Below are 7,647 nucleotides of genomic sequence, written 5' to 3' on the forward strand. Positions count from 1 at the left end.
TATTTTAAAATGAGATAAAAGTTGTTAACTTAGCACAGTATCTGATACATAATAAGTACTATAAAATATCAGCTATTGTTATTGTTGTTGTATCATTATTTATTGTTATTCTTACTGCTTTTCCTTTTGTTATATATTTATTTATTTAAAACTTAAAATACAAAGAAGAAAACTAAAACACTGTCACATGCATGGAAGAACATGAAAGGATTCAAAATATAAATACTACACATTGTATTAAGAACCATCTTTTCATTGCTTCCTTGTAGGTTTTCTTTCATTTTCTGCTGTGTACTTTTTACTTTATTTTTTCTCCTCCCTTTCCTCCCTGTACCTCTAAATCTAACAGCTCATTTTCTATACCACAGCAATATTCCAACCTTATATTGTTTTAAACCTTATTGTTTTGGGCAGCTAGATTACACAGTGGATAGAGCACCAGCTCTGAAGTCAGGAGGACCAGAGTTCAAATATGGCCTTAGACACTTAACATTTCCTAGCTGTGTGACCCTGGTCAAGTCACTTAACCCCAATTGTCTCAGAAAAAAAAAACCAACCTTATTATTTTAACAATCTAAAATACTATTAACTAATATGGCTGACATGTAGTGTACTTTCTCTATTTTTCTTTTGATTTAATTTATTTTAATTTTAACTTTGTCTGAAATCATGATTATTACCCCGCTTTTTTTTAACATAATAAATTCTATTCCTGATCTTTATTTTATGTTTGTATTTCTTATTTCCTGTTTTTCCTGACTCCTCTACTTTATTTCTACTTATTACCTCAGCTTATTATTACTTAATCTTTTCTCCTCAGGATTCTTCCTTTATTCTCTCCCCTACTACCCTTGACTTCCCTCTTTATCTCATTTTCATTAATCTACATACTTTATCTCATCTCCATTAATCTACATTCTCTTCTCCCATTCTCTCCTCCTCTTATTTCTTAATAAATGTAGAAGGTTTTTATGCATATATACATATGTAGGTGTATATTATTTCCTTTTTAACTCATTTCCAATGTAAGTCAGCTTCCAGATTCCTCTGTGTCACTTCTTGTTCTTGTACCTTATTTATATAATTTGATTTTTTTTTTTTAAAGCTTTTCCTACATGGTTTTGTTTTTCAAATCACTTTATACTTAATTCTACCTCAATTTTTCTTTTTGAACTATCCACTTACTAATGACAATCTTAGACAAATGACTTATATTTCTATATATAAAGTGTAAATATTTTGTTCTTATTAAGTCCCTTAAAATTAATCTTTAATATTTATCAGATATTTCTTTTGGTCTTATATGTTATAAATTCAGTTCTTCTTGCCACAAAATTCTGGAAGTCTCAAAATTCATTGAATTTTTCTTCTCCACCCCTCCACCCCCTCCATTCAGGATTATGGTTAATTTTTCTGGGTATGAGATTTTTGGCCACAACCCTAGTTCTTTTGCTCTTTGGCGTACAGTAATTCCAAGACTTGTGGTCTTTTAAAATAGCTGCTGCTATGTTTTGGGTAATTCTAATTGTGACTCCATCATCTCTGCATTATTTTTTTTTTCTTGTTGCTACTGATATTTTCTCCTTGATCTGGGGTTTTTGGAATTTAGCTATAATGTTCCTGTAGAATTTCCTTGTAGGATCTCTTTCAGATGGTGATCAGTGGATTTTTTTTTCTATTGCTACTTTCCCCTCTAGTTTTAACACTTTGTGACAATTTTCTTTAACTATTTCTTGTATTATGGTATCAAGATTCTTTTTTTTTTTTTTTTTTTTTTTTTGGTTGTAGCTTTCAGGTAGTTCAATTATTTTTCTTTTCTTGATATGCTCTTCAGATATGTTGTTTTTCTTATAAGACTTCTCGCATTCTCTTCTATCCTTTTCATTCTTTATATTTTATTTTATTATTTCTTGACTTCTTACAACTTCACTGGCTTCCCCTTTTCCAATTCTAGTTTTCAAGGAGTCATTTTTTCCCTTAAGATTCTGGGTCTCCTTTTATAATTGGTTGACTTGTTTTACATAATCTTTTTTTTTTCTTAGCTTGTTCTTCTTTTTTTAACTTTTAAAAAGTTTTTCCTCAATCTCTCATTTGATTTTTAGTCTTTTTAAAGTTCTATGAATTATTTTTAGGGAGGACACCATTTGACATTATTCTTTGGGGTAGGAGAGACATTTTTTATTTCAATCTCCTCTTCTGAAGATGAACCCCTGTCTTTCCTATTCCCACGTTCTTTTTCTTTTCTTTTTTTTTTTTGGTTGGGTTCTTTCTCCTTTATCTGTTCATTTTGAGACATATTGTTAGTATAATCACATCTAAGTCCTAGAATATGGGGGAAGGTGCTTCTGTCCTCACTTCCTCCTTCACTTCTTCCCTCTAGCTGGGAACTCAAAATCAATAACTCTACTCCTCTAAGTGTATGCAGCCAGCAGTGTCTCTGCTGTGCTGCTGTTTCACTTAATGGGTGTGAGCTGATTCCTTCTCACCCAGGACTACCTTAGCAGCACAGCTGGTTCTGACTTTCCTTATTAGAAATGGTTCTCTCAATCTTCTCTGATTCAGATGCCTGATTCCCTATACTGTCTTGGAAAGTTCCTGTGGCAGGGGATTGAGGCTATTTCCCTTCCCAGCCAGCCCCGGGGCTTGCCCACTTGTGTTTCAGGGAACTAAATTGGAGGTATTTGCAATTCATAGGGGCTAAGCCTCCATCCTGGTAGGATTTTCTCTGATTGTCCCAGTAGGACCACTGTTCTGCCCCAACTTTTATTTGTTTTTAACTATTCTATGTTCTCCCTGAGGTGAAAATTTTCTAGTTTGTGGTGAAAGTGCGGAATTTTCCGACCTATCCTACCATTTCCCCAGAATTTTCCCCTATTATTACTATTATTAGAGAGAACATGTGGCAAACGGGTAATAGACAGAAACTCAAAAGATGTTTTTCTTAGGTATAGAAAGATTTTTCTATTGTTTTTTGGTAGAATTTTGCATCTATATTTCTTCATCCATCTACCAGTCTGTTCTTGGCCCCAGTTGGAGACCAGCTATTACTGTCCTTGGATACTATTAGGATGCCAGGGAAGAAGTTTGAATTTTTTTCTTTTTGTCCTTTTGAACACATCTGGTCTTTCTTCAGCCCAAGACAGGGGCATACTGAGATTGTGGTACTCTCATCCCTCCTCAAGTGGTTATCAAGGGTTAGCTGGGATGCTGTCTCCTTGGCCTTACTTCTCAGGAGAAACTCTAATTTAAACTAGTTCATTTCTATACAACCCTAAAGAGTATGACCAAGACTCTTAGCCATTTGAAACTGACTTTCTGCCAACATCACTTCATTTCTCACGGCTTTCAAAGACATCTTGGTTGATCAAATGCTTTCTACACTTAGTCTAAAGAATTTGTAGGAGTAAATTAACCCAGGTCAGAGAAAGGCAGATCAAAACTTCTGAGCTGCTCAGTAATGGCATTAGCCTGTGAACAACTGATGTATTACTAGCTGGATGAGATAAAGAAACTTAATATCCTCCCAAAGTAGACTTTGATCAATTTGAGTTCTTACTTGATTATGAGTATCAGAGCTTAATATCTTATCACTTAAATTAAATGGGGTGGGGTAAGTTGTTTAAACTTACCCTTATCTTTACATATGTGAAACCATTCCATTCTGGTTAGCTTGTTTTTGTTAAATATATTTATATATGACAGAGGCAACTAAGAGATACATTGGATAGAGCTCTGAGCCTGGAGTCAGGAAGACTCTTTCTGAGTTCAAATATGGCTTCAGGCACATACTAATAATGTGACTCTGGGCAAGTGATTCAACCCTGTTTGCTTAAATTCCTCATCTGTCAAATGAGCTGGAGAAGGAAATGGCAAACCACTTTAATTCTTTGCTAAGAAACCTCAAATAGGATCATGGAAAATTAGACATAACTGAAAATGATCATGACTGAATAACAACTCTTAGTTCAGTAATTATTTCTGTGAGGTATGCTTGAAAGTTTTTGTGGCTTAGCCATTCAGCTCTTTTTCAGGAATTATGGAATTTCACCCCCTGATCCATCGAATGTCTTCATTATGTTCACTGTCTTTTATTTACTTATATTGCTAGGCTCATTCTCTGGTTTGGGGTTTTGTCCCAATGCTTGGCTCTTCCATTTCTTGAGCTGTTGATTGGGGTGGTCAAGCCCTATTTGACCCTGACTTCAGTTTATTTGGTTCCTGTCACAGCTTCTAATTCTTATATCAAATCACTTAAGAGTGTTATGTACTCCATGCAAGACTTTGGGTAAATCACTAAACCACTTTGTATATTTCTTTCTTTATGTATCAGATGAATGTGTTGAACCAATGATTGCATGAAACCCTTTTAATTTTCAATCCATAACCTAATGCTACTTTGTCATCTTACAATATTTTCTCACAAAAGATCTCGAATTAATGATTCCCTCCCTTTGACTATGTAGGCAATTAACATATCGAAGACCTAGCAGCTAATTAAGGATGGTGCAGGACTGCTCCTCCCCTCTCCACCACTACCACCACAGTTGAATTAGGACTTGTTCTAGCTAGGGAATCTAAACAGTCTGTGGAGGAAATTGACAAAGATGAGCAACATTTTTATACAAGAAAATTTATGTCTGGCGTTAGATAATTTGCAACAATAGTGTAATTACAGAGTTTGCTGTCTGTGTTTTAAACTACAAGCAAAACACTCCCGTAAACAAATACGATCTTTCCTCTAAGGGAAATGTGAGCAAAATAGTTAAGGAATTTTTTTTTGACCCAATAAACCAGCTATCTTGTCTCAGTAGGTTTGATATCCCTGAATCTTGAAGCTTTTTTGATGTTTCAGATGTTTCCTGGTCTTTTCTGGTCCTCTGCATCTTCCACAAAGCTCCCAAGTCAATTAATTCCCCAGGAATAAGGGAGGTTTAGAAATTAGCCAGCCTTCATGGCACTCTCCTATTGAGATCTTTCCTGCTGGGATGCCATGCTCTTGGTAACTGTGTATTCTTTGGCTCAACCCCAGCCTGAGGTCAATCTGGTAGATTTGAAAGCCTTGACGCTATCATGGGGTCAGTGTTTGGTCATTGTTTAGTGCTGGTGTTTAGTTGGAGTTTGCTGCATTTGGGGCTTTAACAGGCAACCCAAAACTTTGAGAATGTTTGGTAATGAGACCATTATGTCAGAAGTGGAGTTCTTTTGATTAAATTCTTCTGTAAATTAATGATTTGCTCATGGAATGCCAGGTCTGACACTATCCCTTCTCCTTCTGCTTATTAAATGAATCTAGAATAACAAGACATGGGACTGTGTTTTTAGCTGCCTAAGGATGAGTAGGAAAGTAGATCAGAGCTTGCCCTTTTTCAGGGCCATGATTAGGGATTTTTGCATGAAGGCCAAGTACCACTGAGATATTAAAGCATATTGGGTATGGGAATTATCTGTTTGTGGGGAAGAAACTCTGGAATACTGCCTCAGGACTGATGGGAAGATTGTTGGGGAAGTACGGAGAAGAAATTTACTGAAACCCAGTAACTTTTTATTTTAACTAATTATTCTTGCTAAAGAAGCTCTGTTTGTTCATTGCTGAATACCATAAATTCTGTCAGAGTTTTTAAGTCTGGCACCTTCTGACTTTGGTAACTTCTCATCCTCAACTAGGATTGAAACCTAGATTGCCTCCCCCTAACTGTAGCACTTTTCTTTTGCTGTGAGACTACAGGGTCATGTCATTAAGCTGTGATCACTCTTGGATGATGATTTAGGTTGATTGCTCATGTTTGACTTAGGTGGGTGGCTCATATTTCATAATGTTTCAGAAACTTTCAAGACAAATATGGGCTTAGGTCACTATTGACCACAAAATAGAAAATTTTGATTATATCAAATTGAAAAGTTTTTGTATAAACAAAACAAATACAGACAAGATTAGAAGGGAAACAATAAACTGGGAAAACATTTTTACAGTCAAAGGTTCTGACAAAGGCCTCATTTCCAAAATATATAGAGAATTGACTCTAATTTATAAGAAATCAAGCCATTCTCCAATTGATAAATGGTCAAAGGATATGAAAAGACAATTCTCAGATGATGAAATTAAAACTATTTATAGCCATATGAAAATATGCTCCAAATCATTATTAATCAGAGAAATGCAAATTAAGACAACTCTGAGATACCACTACATACCTGTCAGATTGGCTAGAATGACAGGGAAAGATAATGCGGAATGTTGGAGGGGATGTGGGAAAACAGGGACACTGATACATTGTTGGTGGAATTGTGAACACATCCAGCCATTCTGGAGAGCAATTTGGAACTATGCTCAAAAAGTTATCAAACTGTGCATACCCTTTGATCCAGCAGTGTTTCTACTGGGTTTATACCCCAAAGAGATACTAAAGAAGGGAAAGGGACCTGTATGTGCCAAAATGTTTGTGGCAGCCCTGTTTGTAGGGGCTAGAAGCTGGAAAATGAATGCATGCCCATCAATTGGAGAATGGCTGGGTAAATTGTGGTATATGAACGTTATGGAATATTATTGCTCTGTAAGGAATGACCAGCAGGATGAATCCAGAGAGGACTGGCAAGACTTACATGAACTGATGCTAAGTGAAATGAGCATGACCAGGAGATCATTATATACCTCAACAACGATACTGTATGAGGATGTATTCTGATGGAAGTGGATCTCTTCGATAAAGAGAGCTAATTCAGTTTCAATTGATCAAGGATGGACAGAAGCAGCTACACTCAAAGAAAGAACACTGGGAAATGAATATAAATTGCTTGTATTTTTGTTTTTCTTCCCAGGTTATTTATATCTTCTGAATCCAATTCTCCCTATGCAACAAGAGAACTGTTTGGTTCTGCACACGTATATTGTATCTAGGATATACTGCAACCTATTCAACATGTAAAGGAAGGACTGCTTGCCATCTGGGGGAGGGGGTGGAGAGAGGGAGGGGAAAAATCGGAACAGAAGTGAGTGCAAGGGATCATGCTGTAAAAAATTACCCTGGCATGGATTCTATCAATAAAAAGTTATTAAAAAGAAAAATTCCATTAACTAAAAAAAAGACAAATATGGACTTGCTGGATTTTGCTTATTGCTTTTGGCTATTGAGTCTCCTTATCAAAGATGTCCAAGTAGACTGATTCATGGTCTGGCAATATTAGTGGTTTCATGGCTCTTCTGATAGTGTGACATTTATGGACTTTATTAATATTGATCCAGGACTTTATCATAGCTCACTGCTGTTGAGAAGGTGTAGACAGAGCCTTGTGCTCCTGAGACACTATTCAATGTTCTGGAGAAAAATGGGTAGACAGTTCTTACATTTATTACTAAATAAAAAATATATTCAGGACCACTAATTCACTTTTTTTTTAAACCAAAGGACAAGGGTTTTTGGACTATATAATTTTTGGAGAAAACTTCATTTTTCTTTTTCCTAACTGGAGAAGTGAGGTAGTTTTTAATCTCCTCTGAATAGATATTTCTCTGCCAGATAATGGATGAAGTTAGGAATTTAATCCTTTATGAATATTAAAATTACCAAACCAAGGAGAATAAACCACATTGTTGGAAATGATATTGTAGAAAAAGGTCAGATATCCTATTTAATGTAGTGTTTTGAAACT

Source organism: Antechinus flavipes, chromosome 6 (genome assembly GCF_016432865.1).
Source record: "Antechinus flavipes isolate AdamAnt ecotype Samford, QLD, Australia chromosome 6, AdamAnt_v2, whole genome shotgun sequence".
In the NCBI taxonomy this organism is placed as follows: Eukaryota; Metazoa; Chordata; class Mammalia; order Dasyuromorphia; family Dasyuridae; genus Antechinus; species Antechinus flavipes.